This window comes from Pipistrellus hanaki (assembly GCF_964339955.1).
Source record: "Pipistrellus hanaki genome assembly, chromosome: 10".
Classification (NCBI taxonomy): domain Eukaryota; kingdom Metazoa; phylum Chordata; class Mammalia; order Chiroptera; family Vespertilionidae; genus Pipistrellus; species Pipistrellus hanaki.
In genome coordinates this window covers 31,880,538-31,897,869 of record NC_140512.1, presented here as the reverse complement: position 1 = coordinate 31,897,869, position 17,332 = coordinate 31,880,538, and the positions used below count along the sequence as shown (strand labels likewise).

The 17,332-nt window shown below is 39.8% G+C and overlaps 1 long non-coding RNA gene across 1 annotated transcript in view; it reads left to right on the top strand.

Annotated features, from left to right (window-relative positions):
• Nucleotides 1-17,332, top strand: part of LOC311628999 — a 201,475-nt gene that overhangs the window by 45,887 nt on the left and 138,256 nt on the right. The gene's annotated exons all lie outside the window — the stretch shown is intronic.

Genomic DNA, 17,332 nt, shown 5'->3' with positions numbered 1-17,332 from the left:
CCAGCTAGATTTTTATTAAATATTTCTTCCAGATTTTAGATTTTAATTATTTCAAATAACTTTCTTAGCCAAAGCTGTTAGAAGGCTTTGGACTCAAAGTTCAAAGGTATACCTAGATTGATTAGTTTGGTTTTATAGTTTATTTGGGGGAAGATTGTATGGTAGGTTGGTGAAGGGATACTAACCTCAAGGTTCATAAAAAGCAGGGAAATTTTTGTTCTTTCTCAATAATACAAATAAAATAATTTAAAAAAATTGGCTCTTCTAATAGACTCCAATGAAGGAATACAGACAGTTAGGAAAAAGATGTCATTTAGTAATATTGCAAGGTCATGCTATGAAACTCTGTTTTCCATTATGACCTGTGATCAAAAGGAGGATGAGCTCAGCCAGTGTGGCTCAGTGGTTGAGCTTCGACTATGAACCAGGAGGTTATGGTTCGATTCCCAGTCAGGGCACATGTCTGGGTTACAAGCTCAATGTTTTCCTGAACCCAGATTCCCACAGGGCATTGTAAACAGGGCTATGTGACAGCTGCGCACACAGTGAGTAGGTTGCATTACAGAGAGGATCCCTAAGCTTAGAGAACCTCAGTCTTTTATAATGGACAGTAAACTAAATTTCCCTTTGCTCCAGAGGGACACACTTTCTGTGTTGTTGTTTTTTTTTTAAACCATTCCCTATACATACATTCTTGAAAAGCTAGTTTGGTACATGTCAGTGCCTCTGCTTGCCAGACATACAGAAACATGTGGGAACTCTGGGTAATTGTCTCCCAATAGCAGGGGCACCTTTGGCATCTGCTTTCTTCATTTCTGGTTCTGTCAAGTATTTTTTAAGAAAAATCCCCTCCCTGCCGAAACCAGTTTGGCTCAGTGGATAGAGTGTCCACCTGCAGACTGAAAGGTCCCAGGTTAGATTCCGGTCAAGGGCATGTACCTTGGTTGTGGGCACATCCCCAGTAGGGGGTGTGCAAAAGGCAGCTAATCAATGATTCTTTCTCATTGATATTTCTAGCTCTCTATCCCTCTCTCTTCCTCTCTGTAAAAAATCAATAAAATATATTTTTTTAAAAAGAAAGAAAAATCCCCTCCCCAATGCACATTTGTAAGTGTTTTTTAAAAAATATATTTTATTGATTTTTCACAGAGAGGAAGGGAGAAGGATAGAGAGCTAGAAACATCAATGAGAGAGATACATTGACCAGCTGCCTCCTGCACCCACACCCTCTTCCCCCCACCGGGATGTGCCCACAACCAATGTACATGCCCTTGACCGGAACTGAACCTGGAACCTTTCAGTCCGCAAACAAACACTCTATCCACCTTGCCAAACCAGTTTTGGCTACATTTGTAAGTTTTGCTTTGTCTTTTAACCTCTGCTAACCTTGAAGATTCCCCTGCCCCATTTGCCTTTGTGGTTATTCCAAATATGACCACTTCATGACATAATGATAGGTAGCCTGCACAACCTCTTTTGGTTTCCAAATCTGGAAACTAAGTAAGGTGTTCTAAACAAGCTCTAGGGATCCTTCCAGATATAAAGCTTGAAGCCTTAAATATGTATGAGGTGTTTGGGAGCATGGTAATTTTAGTAATAGTAACAGGAAAAGAGAAAAAGATGAATTAATACCCACAAGAACAACTTAATTTCATTTAAAGTCATCATACTATAGTACAATGTGTTTGTTACTCATGTTATGAAGTAATTGAGATTCAGAGAAGTGACAGTTACTAAGTAATAGTGTTCCCAGGACTTGAACCCAAATCCATTTGAACCCAGAGTTCACTTCTTTCAGCTACCACATCCAGATTCTGTATTGAGAGACTGTCCAATACAAGCCGGTGTCCTGGTGATGCCTGAAGTTAGTGGCTTCAGTAGGGTGGGAAACTGTTTGTATCTTCCCTTACAGGACATTTTGAAAGCCTAACTTTTACTGTATTATATTGAAGTGCTTTTATTTCAGTTCCTTTATAGAAGCTACCAGGGGAGCCAGTGATATTTTAATTGAATTATTGAAAATAAAATATAACATCCTGCCTACTTATATAAGCCCTGAGCTAATATCCTTTGTACCACCCACTGTTACCCACACTACTTATGCACATATATATACTAACACAAAATTAAACTTATTTTTCAGCCCAGATGCATGATTGTTCTCAAAGTCTATGTCCTCAGAATGACCCTGCATCAAGAAAAGTTACTTAACACGAATAAGCACTGAAAGTTGAAAGAGGACTTAAAAATTATATCAATCTAGTTGATTCTGAGACAAAATCTTTTGTCCACATGCATATGTTATTTTTTTAGATACACATAGATGCTATTATGATGAAGGAAATTCAAGTTTATCTAAAGAGCTACCTAAATCCTGGTTGCTTTTTATTATCTATTTCCACAATCAATGGCTACTGAAAGTATAATTTATGGTGCTTGAAATAGTTTGATCAATCAAATCAAAACTTTTTACAAAAACCCTCTTTTTGTTTCAGAGCTTAGAGAACCTAGTACTCAGCCAGCAGTATCTCATGTCTGTGGATCCTGAGGCCAAAGGCATATCTTTTGTATAATAATTTGGGTTTGTGTGAGAGTCTGTGGAGGCATTAGATGGGGAAGAAGGTAATGACAGCTCAAGTGCTTTTGCTTAGTAGGAACTGAGTTCATTCTTAATAGCGCATTTCAAAGAATTTTTACATCTCTAGCACTTACAAATTCCAGTAAGTAAATGGAGCAGGAGTCAGCAAAATTATTTAGTAATAATATTATAGTGATAATTTTATACTGTTAATCCATGACAATTTGTTTACTATTGTATCCTGTAATAACAAAGTACAACCCCCAATAGTGAAGGGACTGGTTTCTATCCTAGTGAAGCCACCCATCTGAGTCAGCTTCATACTTCATGGACAATGCATTGGACTTCAAATCAAATAGATTTGGGTTCAAATGCTGGACAAACACCGAGCAACCATTTGATCTTGACTGGGCCGTGGCTTTGAACCTCAAGTCCTTCACTATAAATAATTTTACAAAGGAATAAAATACTTTAAAATACTATGAGTTTTAGATGAGACAAGTTTGATCTTTTGAAGATCAACCAATAGTATTTTCACTACTTAAGAGTGCCATATTTTACTAATTCACATCTATTTAATGCTTAGAATTCTACAACTATGAGGACTCAGAGAGTGTATTCAATAGCACTCATTGTTTAACAGGTGTGGAAACCTCAGGAGGGAATGCAAGTTGCTTATGGTCACATCTTAACTCAATTATGTGACTGGGGCTTAAGCCCAAAGTCATATCTTAGCTGTACTTTTAACTTTATGGATGGAGAGATTATCTAGTAATAAAATATAATGAAAAATCAACATTGATGTGAACTGAATAAATATTTGAGTCTTCTTAGTGCTGGTGAATATAGTTGTACTTCCATTAGTTTCAATATCAAAAGTACTTCCAATATGGTAGAGACAAAGATGTCAACTCAACCAAAACTGCTGCAGTTGTGCTGAAATAAAAGCTTGAGACAACAGAGGGAGGCAGGTATTAATTTTGCCTGACGACAAAAGGAAAGGCTCCATTAAATCTGATACAGGCACAATGACGGCAGTCTATTATTCTAGCCATTTCTTTGTAGTCACCATTCATCAGTTCTACAAATGTCTAAGGAACAAGTCTTTACCACAGTGTGTTTCATTTGGGCAGAAGAACTAAAGGCAAATAAATGTGCTAAATAATTTATAACACAGTGTGTGTGTGTGTGTGTGTGTGTGTGTGTGTGTGTGTGTGTGTCTGTGTGTGTCTGTGTGTCTGTGTATATGGAAAGGGGAGATAAGGAGAATTTCTACAGTGGTGATAATTTCATTAGCATGTCAGCTCCAGTGGGTAGAGTTTTTCATTGGTTTTGTTCATTGTGTTACCAGGGTAGAATCTTGACACATGATAGGGTCTGAATAAATAAATACTTTTTGAATGAATGAACTTCTTCAAAAAAGATATAAACACATATAAAAGATACTGGCATGTACAGAACGTTAAAACCAGTCAATCACCAACTACTAGAAAACGGCAGCCCCTCCGTATTCTCTGTGGAAATGAGGAACCAGCAACCAAAGCCTACTCCACAATTCAGAGTTGCACGTCTTTCCCGACAGCCTGGCTCACAGACCTAGCATCATATGCCCACTTCCATCTTTTCTTTTCTTTCTCCCAGGAGAGTCAGAGTCAGATTCAGAGAATGAGAGGAGACGCAGAGGTCAGGGTGATGTGAGGAAGAGGCCATGAGCCAAGCTATAAAGCTTAAGGAAATAGCTTATCCCCTCGAGCCTTCAGAAGCAATGCAACCCTGTCACCACTTTGATTTTAGGACTTTTGACCTCCAGGGCCATCCTATAATAAACTTCATGTTGTTTACATTTTGTGGTGATTTTCTATAGCAGCAATAGGAAACTAATGCAGACCCACCAACTCCTCAATGAAAAGCATCAACAGAGAGTTTGCACCAACATTCTTTTAATCCCTTGCCTCACCTCAAAATCAATGTCTTGCTGTTTTCTCTTGGACTTGCACTGTGGTCCCTACCCAAGCCTAATTTACCCCTCCCTGATTCTTTGAAAGAACTACTTTAAATCAAACTTCTAGTTTTCAATAGATTCTAATCTTGCTATCCATTCCCTCCCCCCCTTCCTGAGACACTGCCAAAGCTCTAAGGAGCTGGTGGTCTCTCTTACCATACTAAACAGTAAACTCAGTATTGCCAACAGGTTGATTTGTTGATAGTTGAGTAGTCAGAATTTGACAGTTGACTGAGTAAAGCCATCACTTTTCTTTCTTTTAAAAAAATATTTTTATTGATTTCTTACAGAGAGGAAAGGAGAGAGATAGTTATAATCATTGATAAGAGAGAAACATGGATCAGCTGCCTCCTGCACACCCCCTACTGGGGATGTGCCCACAACCAAGGCACATGCCCCTGACCAGAATTGAATCTGGGACCCTTCAGTTCACAGGCTGACACTCTATCCACTGAGCCAAACCGGTTTTGGCACCTCTGGGTAGTTTTCTGAAGGCACTGCTTCTAGGGCTTAACAGCAGCTTTGGCTAATAATAATTCTTGTTTCCAGCTTCCTGGACTGTAGGCAAAGGGGTGGATATCCCAAATACTACATCCTGCTGAAATACGCCAGCCTCTATTGGGTTTAAAGTGAATGCCTCTGTCCCTTTCTTAGAGAAAATAGAATCCTTGAGGTATAAGCTCTTCCAACTTCTCTTCTACTTTTCTCTAGGCTTACATAATGACTTATTAATTCATTTCTACCCCTTCTCTCCTTCTGAGAGAGAACAGAGGACCCTTCTCTCTGGATATTGAATTATATAGTTGCTACCTTCTTCTGGATACTGAATTATATAGTTGCTACCTTTTTTGGGGGGGATAATTCTTCCTAAAGGTATTTCTTGCATTGTTCCCTCTGCCTCATAATAAGAAACTTACTTTTTACATGGGCCTTCCTCTAAGCCTGCCTTTGACCATAACCTCACAGTAAGCTACCGTCCTGTGTCTTTCCTGTCCTTGCCCAATGGGCTTTCAGAAAGAAAAGACTTTGAAGGCTGTGTTCTTCTTTGGCTGGTATCACTGCTATAATATTCAATATGGGGCACAGCGGGAAGGAGGGGAATGGGTTGTGTGATTAGACAGGCAGACAGGCTGGCCATCAAATGATCTCATGGAAATCTGTCATTTCCCAAATCATCACAACCTGAGCTTTGAAACTCAGATTTTGCCTCAACAGTGAAAATTTCCAAGAAGTGTCCCAGAAGTGGTTAGATTTGAGAGGGATAGAATTACGGTGATCAAACTCACAGTGGCCTGACATTAAACCAGAATCCAAAATACTACTTTTAAAAGTGAGAAATATTTCTACCCTGGGGACAACAATTCATTCCCAGTAGTTAAAATTACACAAGAAGTCAAATTATATAAAGTTGTTTGTGAGTCAGCATTTTATTTAAGCAATGAGCTTGATTGACTTAAGAGGTTGGTGTTTTAGTGGTTCATGGTTTCAACTGATCACATGTGGAGGTAACTATTTTTAGAATACTGATATTTGGAGAGCCTGGGTACCTGTGTTTGTAGTTCAGAGTCCTCAGAGTCCCAGACTTGTGCTGTACAAATAAAGTTTGTGTCTTTGGCAGATTTGTGGTTTCCATGTGAACCATTTAATCTTCTTATAAATATCAATACATTAGGACCATCAGTGGGCTAAAGTGAAATCTTCTCTTCTTACTTATTAATAGTTTCCACTTTGCTCTCTTTATTAGAATTTTGTACTGACTTTACCAGTCAGAATTTCAGAGCCCCAGAGATATACGATCTCTACCCTCACTACAACAGGCCACCAGTGACTTCCTCATTGGCAAATCCAGGGGACAGATTCACTCCCAATCCTCCTTAAAGATGTTAACTAGCCTCTGGTTGCTTTATCTCATTATTCCATTGGCTTCTTGCCCTACCTTCTTCTGATTCTCTTCTTGCCCCTCTGACTTGTCCTCCTTAATGTTGAAGCGGGTCAGAATATGCCTCTTAGGCATAAGGATTATTTTAGCTGCAGGCAATTGAGAAACAGCAGAAGCAGGAAAAGCTCTACCTTTCTTGCACTCAAACTGGGCATACATTTCACTTTGTGAAGGTGTCTCCCTTTCTCATACCAGGAAGGGAAGAACAATCTTCATCATTGGAGGTGGAGATAGCACCAAGATGAGTCTAAGTAAAAAAACTTTAATAAGTAACCCATATCTTCCATTAGTTTCCCCACAATTTACTCCCCAAACTCCTTTCATTTATCTAGTTCGGTCTCCACCATGTATCACCCTTTATTAAAATGATATACAAGCTCCTGGGTCTAAATGCCTTTTTGGATCTTCACTCATTTTCTATGAAGACCTCTGTGTACATGCCAAAATAAACATCAAATAAAATTTGTATGCCTTTTCTCCTGTTAATCTGTCCTTTGTTAGTTTAATCAGAGATCCCATCTAAAGAACCCAAGAGGACAGAGGAAATGTTTTTTTTTCACCCCTACAATGTCTTTACTTATCATCTTCCTACTTGTAAAATATTGCCTCTGTTTTATTTTATTTTTTCAATAGTTCGATTTACACTTATTACGTGCAAATTCTAACATTTTTTCTTTATTATTTTTATTTTTAATTAAACCATCTCTTGCTCTTTCAGGATAACTGATTATGCCCCTAAATATTATGCTGCTGCTCAGATCTATATAATTTATTCACTCAACTAATACTTGTCGAGTACCTACCATGGTCCCAGGCCTATGGAGCAAAATTTCTTGGAGTTTACTTTCTAGAGAGGTGAATTTCAAAACAAGGGCATAAATGTATAATATATCATGTGGGGGAATGTAGAAAAATAAAGCAGACTCAGAACATGTGAGAAAAATAATCACTCCTATCATTTACTAAAATATGTGCCAAGATCTAGATGTCTTCATCTGATTTAATCCTTACAATGTAAACAGCTAAATATTACTAGCCACATTTTTCAGAAGAGGCTCATCATTGTCCAAAGTCACCACTAACACTAATAAAAGGTAAAATGAGATTTAAGCCCAGATATTCCAACTATAAAGCTTTTCTTAATTGGCGCACCGTACTGCCAAATATTGAAAATGCACATGAGAACCATCTGTGGAGATGTGTTTTTTAAAGCACAGGTATCTGTGCTTTAATCTAATACTACATCTCAATAAACATCTCAGTCCGTAGAGTTAGGACTGTGTATTTTGGTTAAGCACCAGGTAATGTAAAATCCAGTTCTTGGCTGTCTCCTGAATGTCTGTCAAGTACCTTAGTTTAACATGTATAAAACTGAACAATTTTTTTTTTCTTTCCAAACCTCCTCCTCTCCCTCTTTTTCATATTTATTAATAAAACTACTATTCTTTTGAATTTAATTTAGGAGGGGCCTATATATTATTAGTCTGGCCCTGCCAGGAGACAGAAACGACACAGTAATGGGAAAGTTTAATATAAAAAATGATGAACTATTAAGGGTAATAGAAGTAACAAGAGATGGGCTGAGAAGAGGTCAAAGGAACCTAAATGAATCTAGGAGTAAGAGATAAAAGGAGCGGTCACTTCCCCCAGAGCTGAGATTGGTACACCTGCCCCTTCCAGGCGAAGGCCAGGCCTTGCTGGAGGGAGCAGAGCAGCTCACTGGGTTGCAGTCGCTGTGGTGCAATGTTGCTGGAACTTGCCAGAAATGATCCCTTGGGTGACAAGAAAAGCTGTTCACAGGAAGGTGTCTCATTGGAGGCATTCTACTACAAACCTTCGGGGGCAGGGCAGGGGACCGGGGAGTGATGGGAAGCTGCTGGGGAAACCTGCTGTGACCCTGGAGAAAGACACACACACTTCTCCAGAACCCTTCCTCCTGTGCTGTCTACTGACAAACTTTAACATTGTAGCAGCTGGCAATGGGAAAGCATTGAAAGGGCCCAGTTTGCTTCACCAAGCAGGCTTTGGGTGAATTTGCAGTTGAGACGCCATCAGTGACTAATGAATACATGGGGAACCACCCCAGACTTCTCCCCTCCCCTCCTCATCTTTCTGGTCCAGTTGGTACCATGCCCTACAGAGCTTGCCTTGGAAATGTCTGGGCTTCTCCACAGCTGCCTCACCATCTTCTGTGTCCTTGCTGGTCTCCGGCTTCTCAGTAGTTCACATTCCACCTCTCCTTCCCATTGCTTCCAGAGACTTTGTTCTTACTAGTAAAGTAAAAAATGCTCGTATTGATGGACGATGTTAATAATTCTTCTATGAACTTAATATGGGATGCAAGTGAAACCAAGAGGCATAGTACCAGCTGGTCTAAAATGACAGCAAATGAGTGTGGCAATACAAAACTCTATCTGTAAATGAGAAATTCTCTTCTTGAATTTTATATCCTGTGGGTTGTTTTTTTTTTAACCTGATGAATTATGGTTTAGAAGCAGTCATATACTAAAGGAGAATTGTGAGATAACTGATGGAATGGAGAATTGAAGATCAGAAGTTTACTTTCTCAAGCTTGCATTTTAAATACCAAAAAGGAAGACCTTTTGTTTGTTTTATTTTATTTTTTAAAATCTATTTTTATTGATTTTGGAGAGGAAAAGGGAGAGAGAGAGAGAGAGAGAGAGAGAGAGAGAGAGAGAGAGAGAGAGAGAGAGAGAGAGAGAAACATCAATGATGAGAGAGAATCATTGATAGGCTGCCTCCTGTTTGCCCCACAATGGGGAATGAGTCTGCAACCCCAGCATGTCCCCTGACCCGAAATTGAACTGTGACCTCCTGGTTCATAGGTTGATATTTTTTTAAATCTTTGTTGTTGAAAATATTACATCCATCCCCCTTTGACCCTCATTGATCTCTTCTAGCTCACCCTGTCCCCACCCGAGGCCTTGACCATTCTATTGTCTGTGTCCATGGGTTATGCATATATGCATACAAGTTGTTTGGTTGATCTCTTCCTACCCAACCACCCTCCCCTGCCTTTCCTCTGAGATTCAACAGTCTGTTTCATGCAAGAAGTCCTTTTAGGCCCTGAATTGAGCCATGAGAAAAATATGACTGTGATTATTGACTAATAACCCAAATAATAGTGAGTTCTTGCTATACACACTGCCCTGAAAGTGCTTCCTAGTGCACCTGAGCAGAGCTGGCTTCTCCTTTAGGCACAGTGTTGAGGACCCATAGTGAAAATATTTTCATTTCTTTTAATATCAGAAGGAAAAAATGAACTTTTAAGTTAAAGAAAATATTTTAACATATCAATAATATTTGTCTGTGTACCCTAACAATTATAAAATATAAATTTTAGGTTGTTCTTTTTTTTTAATAGAGGGAAGGATCCACAAGGCAAAGTTCTTATGATCCTTGAAATCATGGCATGGCCCCATGGCTGGGGACTCTAAGCTGGGCATCTAGCTCAGTGTTTTCTCATCTGTGTCTCAAGGACTCACAGTTATTGCTCTTGCATATTTTTGTAGACTGAATAATCATCTCTGATAAATAATTAGGTATATCTTAGTGATGGATAAGATGGGAATTTATTTTAAAGGATTTTTAAAGTCATTCTTTCATATATTTGCTCACCAGTGACTACCAAGAGAATAGCTTCTATGATGCATGTCTGGAAAAGGTCCAGATTTTAGAAAAGTCATCCATAAACTGGAATGGCTGAGAAGCATTGATTTAGTAGATTTACATAGCAACCATATCAATATTTTAAAAATCCTAGTTACCATAACTTAGCAGCCATCCCTATAGCTCCCTCTCATCTAGATTTCTCAACACTTGTGTCAACCAAGGACACCCTTGACCTTACAGTGTTCACACCTCCATGGCTCTGCCTCACACAGGTACCAAGGTGAATGCTTGGCTATGGGCGGGGCTTGGGAAGAGTTGGAGGAGGTGGTGGCAGGACAGAAGGCTTCCTTAGGATGATATTTCTTTGTCCATATCCAGCACAGCTCCCTGCCCAGGCAACCTCTCTCTTGTTACCTGCTCTCTATTCAGTCAGCATTTCCACCCCCCAGCAAACAATTATAATCAATATTTTCTAAATTTAGTATTCAAAGAGTATTATAATAAAACATTTGGACCACACCCTCTCCACCCCCCAAAATGTGCAGAGCTCCATCATCCTGAGCAACTTGCTGTCATTTTTCTGGTGCTTTCCAAGCCCATATTCCTAAATGTGAGCTTAGGTCTGTGATTTTCACTTCCAATATCCACATGTGTCAGCAGGGATAATTTGAAATATAACCATGTCTGGGCTCCTCTCCAGAATTATGGATTCATTGTCTCTGGAGTAAAGTCTCAGAATCTGCTGTTTTGGGGTTTCTTTGTGATACTGGTTCACAGCCAGGACTGTGAACCACAAGAGAATACAGAACTTTTTTCTTTGACTTTCAATTTGACTTTCAATTAAGTCCATTACCTAAAATTGACAAGTAATGATCATCTATATTGGTGAGATTTGTTAGAAACATCTTTAAAAATTTGTTTTATAATCTTTTCAGTATCCATTCATTTATTTTTATTTTTTTAAATATATTTTAAAAAATCAATTTCAGAGAGGAAGGGAGAGGGAGAGAGAGATAGAAACATCAATGATGAGAGAGAATCATTGATCGGCTGCCTCCTGCACGCCCCCTACTAGGGATTGAGCCCATAACTTGGGCGTGTACCTTTGACCGGAGGAATCTAACCCAGGACCCTTCAGTTCACAGACTGAGGCTCTATCCATGGAGCAACCCAGTTAGAGCTTTAATTTTACATCCCCCTTCCACATGCTGTCTTATGAAGCAGAACAGTGGGTGACCTATGTGGAGAGCAGGGAAGTGTCTGGTCCGAAGTGGTCTCTAGTCTGAAGTGGGGAGGGGCGGCAGGCTAGCATGTCTCTCAAACTTTGAGATCTACTGGTAGATGCAAGGACTCTGGTTTGCAGCTGTGGTGTGTATACATTCAGAGAGCAGATACCAAATCATATTATATAATAACTCCCACTTATCACCCCACTCTCAGATTCTGGGGATTGTGTTTGGGATGTTATAAACACTATTTTTAATTCTCTTCAATATAGGTATTTTATGGATGAGAGATGAAGTAACTTATTTAAACCTGATATACTATATGGCTTCTCTGCCAAGAGAGCTTGCTGAGAACCACACCAGGGAAACATGGGTTAGTTAACATCATAGTTCTGAGCTTGGAGGAAGGGAGTGGCTAGCCAATTGCAGCGCCAGAGGCAGGAGGTTATAGTTGCTGGGCCTTTACCTGTTCAATGTAAATACCCAGCAATAGACAGGGCACAACTGTGGCTTCCTCAACTTTTCTGGGGTAAAGGCTTACTTTGCTTCAAAGTATACACTGGGAGGGAAGATATACAGTCTCCTATTCTGATCGCTGGCGTCCCCTTTATTTTCATTCTTTGGAGTACCAGGAGGTTATTTGAGGAGGCTTAAATGGGATGGGTGCTAGAAGGTTACTGTGTCCAGGAGAAATGGGGAACTGAGGGATTGGTACTGAGTGGTCTAGACAGAGAGAGAGGAATAGTGACCTGCTCTGGGCAGACTCCATGGAGGCTGGAGGGGTAGTGAGACTATCAGTGGAAGCACCCTGACCAGCTGGCTGTTGATGAGTTGTGAATGAAATGCAGCTTACATGGCTGTGTTAGAATTGTGTCACCCAAGATTGGAATACACATAGGTTTATCATTGGAATCCAGGTAGCTGAGTACGCCAGGACTATGGGAAAGATGCCTATGTACACAGGGAAGAGAGGACATCTTATTCTTCTAATTATTCCACTCCAACTAGTCATGTGATAATTCAACGAGTATTTATACAGTAACAAGTCTTCCAGGTAGAATTTGAGTTAATCTGAAAAGGCAAAGAATTACCATTAAAGGATGAGGGGGAAAGAAAATACAGAGGAACATATAGCAAGTAGTTGACAAGAGAAAAATTATGAGTGTCATAAATTGAAATACAGTGGCCAGAGAGTGAGAGAAAGAGACAGAAGTAGTTCACCAATTGATAGCTGTGGGTTCGAATGTGATATTGGAGATTTCAATCAACCTCCAGGCATCCATTGGCTAATGTCACTAAATCCTGTTTCTTTATGAACTTTCAGGATTGTTGCCTGTAACCAATCAAAAGTAGTAAATATTTCTTCCTTACAGACTGCAGCTACCATAAAACCATCCCCACTCCACCTTTTCCGGCTCCCCCTTTCTCTGTAACCATGTAAATTATTTCAAAGTAACTTAAAACCTTTCTTCCCCAAAACATAATGTGTAAAAGAGCTCTCTGCTCAGGACGACAGGTGTGCTGTCTTCTCCCTCTAGAGTTGGTGCTGCTGGTTCAGACTTCATCCCCAGGACCCGGTCCTTTTCCGGCTGGCATTTGGATAAATAAAATCCCTTTCTTTCAGAAAAGCTTTAAGAGTGAATTTTTTTTTTTTTTAACGTAGTGATGATGTTCCTAACAAATACTGAAGCACCTTCTCGTACGTAACAGCAAACTGGGAAACCTCCAAATAGCTAGGTATGAAGTTGAGAAATAAAGAGCCCAGTCAAATATTTTTTCCCCAGAGTAATTTTCTTACTGTATGCCTCAAAGATGCAGCTTTAATAATTTCCTCCCATTTTTGTCCCTTCCTGTCATCCGCTTGCCTTTATCCAGGGTTTTCTTATTCCATTAAAAACTTTTTTCCTGTATCATTGTAAGTATTACAGATGTCTCACCCTCCTCCCCTCTTTCCCCATTGAACCCCTTCCTCCCACTCTCCCCAGGCCTTCACCACCCTATTGTCTGTGTGCATGGGCTATGCATATATTCATATAAATTCTTTGGTTAATCTCTCCCCACCCCCACCCCCATTCTTATTTCTTTTTTATCCACTCGTCTCGTATGTGCGACTACCTAAACATTTTGCTGAAAAAGTAGATGGTTCCCAGTTTTATGAACTTTGTGCTACTACAAGATGCCTATGTACATAACCGGTGTTAATATTCCCCTTTTTGTTTTACTGAGGCTAAGTAACCGATCTTGGAGTGACAAATCTAAGAGTGTTATGATAGACCAGTGGTCGGCAAACTTCGGCCCGAGAGCCACATCTGTTGACTAATGAGTTTGCCGATCATTGCTGTAAGGCATTACCCTTTTCCAGAAGTTTTGACTTCAGGTTAAAGACATTAGTACATTATTAAAATGTTTTTTTTAAAGTGTTTTTCCCTAATGAGTTTGATGACCACTGTGACAGACTAATTCTTTTTGGAACTTCAGGATTTTTTATATTATTAGTTGACCTGCTAAATTAAATGTAGGCATCACAGGGAATTTCTATGAAATCAAAAGAAAAGTAAAAGGACACAGAACTGAAGGTCAGAAGTCCTATTTCAAATTGCATTTTAACACCTGGTAAAAAGCATCATTAAAAATTAGATCCAACAGCTGAGAAAAAGCAGCACAGGCTGCTGAGAAGGCCCGCGGCTAACATTTGCTGGGCAGGGCAAGAGTTTGGAGGTTTTATTACACTCTGACTCCATCCTGTATCATGAGAGTTCACCCACACATGTGGCACCCTGAATTCTGCTCTGAATGAGCAAATTCATAGCCAGCGAAAAGCTCAAGTGTGGGTCCTAGGTCAACCCACACTTGAGCTTTTCGCTGGCTATGAAAAGGTCAAGTGCTCTGATTATTGCGATTCCAAAGGTGGCTCTATTGCTGGAAAAGCCTCTAGTGTTTAGGAAATTGCTACTAGTAACAATGTGGTCTGTTCTACAAGCATGTTCTATTGGGGGGGGGGGGGGGGCTTATGAATTAATTGAAACACTGATTCCATTTAACATGTGAGACATACACTCCTAGTAGCTCTGGACTTATTGACAGAGGCTGGCAAATCTGAATGTTGTATAGCATTTTCTAAAGTCTTAATAAATATGTCTTATTAACAAATATTAATGTTACAAAGCTATATTGGGTTGAGTAAAAAGCAACTTTAAGGTAAGTGTTATTAACATGAATGAAGCTTTTTACTGTGTGCATACTTTTAATCAATGAATATCAAAGGATAGCTACTACCATCATGTGGTATACTCTAATTACTACATCAAAAAAAATTCTAGAAGATGGATCCACCTACAAAAAGTAATTAAGAAAAACCAATTTAGTTGTTATCTAAAAGAACTTTGAAGTTATTTTATTTTACTTCATTTTCATTAATGATCTCAGGGCTGAACAAGCGCAGTCTGTTACAAGGTAGCCTAAAGGTTTTATTTGGTAGAGGAGGATTTTATTCTGATTCCTCAGTGACTCAGGTCGGAAGAATTTTAAATGTTCCGAGGCTGCTGTTAGAGGGGGGGTTTAATGTGGGGGTAGGATAAGATGTGGGAAAATAGGCCGAGATCATTGAGTTTTTATTTGTGTCTAATAATTAAGAGAGTATATGAATCATCCCCCACTGTAGTTAAGTCCACCACATCCTCAGTTATATCTTAGATCAGTGGATCGGGTAGGGTTCTGACAGGAAGTCCAGTGGGGAGTAATGATAGAAGTATGGGCAGGTTTAGGAAAAGCAAGAGAGTTTGGCACCCAAGGATTAGGACTGAAGGGGAGAAGAGAGAGCAGTTTCTGGAATCTGAAGAGAAGGTGATATGGAGAAGGCCAGGTGACAGGTGCTGTGGACTGCTGGAGAGGAATTTTGTGGTCAGGGAGTCAGGAGAAGAAATGTCCTGGTATTTCTCCTTCCCTTCCTCTGTGTCTCCTTACAGGGTCTCCGTTGGGACATTTCCCCTGAAAGAGGAGGACAAGGGAGCCAGGGCCCAAAGTGAGGTGGAGAAGGAGGGGGAGTGGCCCTGGAGGGACAAGTGGAAGATATTGGCACAGCCAACCACACTAGAGAACATATCAAGTATCTGTCTTCCACTGCATAGCCAGGATGGTAAGGGAAATGGGCTCTGGGTTTATACAGATTATGATTCAGTTCTTTAGGATTTAATTGAAACTTGTGTGTCTGGCTAACTCCCTCAACTTCTCTGAGCCTCATTTTTATGTTTGTAAAATGTGGATACAAGGCCTACTCTCCCAGGTTTAAGAGATATTATGTAGATGAGGATATTGCGACGTCTGTTTGATGCTGAAAACTTAGGGCAATAAGGAGCCTTAGAACTTAGTCGTCTGTCATCTTGGTTCTTGCCATCTACTTGTCAACTACTTCGTGTCCACTGCATGCTCTGTGCTTAGGGGCTTTATATTCTTGGCAATTTTTGAACCCGTCAGGAATACTATTGTGTGGGGATATCAAACTTGCATAATTGAGTATGTGTTGCATTTGTGATTTCTGTCTCTCAATTTATTTTGGTGCTGATGTGATTAATAAAATACAAATTTATTTGAGAGTTATGAAGTCATTACCTTGCTTATATATATATATTTTTTTATCATGGTGGTATATTTTCTCTATCAAAGGGATACCAAAAACATACTATTTGCTTGTGGGGTAAAGTGAAGAAAACCTTTGTATGTGATTCTAAAAGGAATCTTTGTACTTAAAGTGCTTAGGAACCAATTATCTATGTTGGCTACCAACTTGACTTAGATTTTGTATGAAGAAATGTTAGGCTTAAACACCTGTTTTTGAGGACACATCTTTCCGTGTACTGCATAGTAAACCTGAGGGTAGAACTGGTACCCGTTCAACAGTATCTTTAAAATGGAGTCTCCTTTTCAAACTTTAGTGGAGATAATAGCGGGGGGGGGGGGGGGGGGGGGGGGGGGAGCCCAATTTTAGGGTTATGTTCCAATCTAGGAACAGGGATGAAATCTGGAAGAGAACATGTATTTAATCCTGAATGGAAATAATTCATGTTCAGTAAAAATAAGAGAGGTTTGTCAGCCCCTCACTCTCCGTCAGCAGCGTTGCCAGTATCCCAGCCCTTCCTGCCATTTTGTTGCACAGGCAGAATGTGATGAAGAGAGAATGGCCTGTAGATCCAGGCAGCCCTGATTTCACATCCTGGAACTACGAGTATCAGGGCCTAATGTGAAAATATCAAGATTGCAAAGTTATTTTGCATTGCAGTGAGATAGCATTGTGGGGGTGAAAAAAATTAATTTCCCTTCTCGAGTGCTGTGGTTCTACAGAGTTCTCATCACTTTAGTACTTAGACTTTCAGGATGGCAGGAACCCCAGTCATCTCTCGTTTCCTTATTTTAAAGATAGAAACAAGGAGGTAGTATCCATGGAGCTGACTCTGGGACTCAAAAGGTGAAGACCTCAACACAACTAAGAAGGCGTCAGTGTGACGGAACACAAATACAGTACAACCACCTCACACGTTTAAAGGTGATCCATCATAAAATACAAATCCACTGGGCTGCATATCCAAAGAAGGGGAAATTAACTCTGACTGAGGGAGAGCAAAATGAAATCTAGTTTGTATTTAGTAAAAAGAGGATGCCCTTCCAGCTCTTCCTCTCTGCCCCACTGTTCATTAGTTTAGCAAATATTTGTGTATCTGCCTGCATCTGTGTATCAGTCACTCTCTTGGGAGTAAGGAGGAACTAGTCTCCCTTGCAATTAAGGATCTGAGGAAGATCTGATGCTGAGGGGTTCCTGCAATCAATTGGGTACATTTTACCACTAACTGCTTATATGACCATAGCCATGTCTTATAACCTCCTTGTTTCTATCTTTAAAATAAGGAAACGAGAGACGGCTGGGGTTCCTGCCATCTTGAAAAATTCTAAGTACTAAAGTG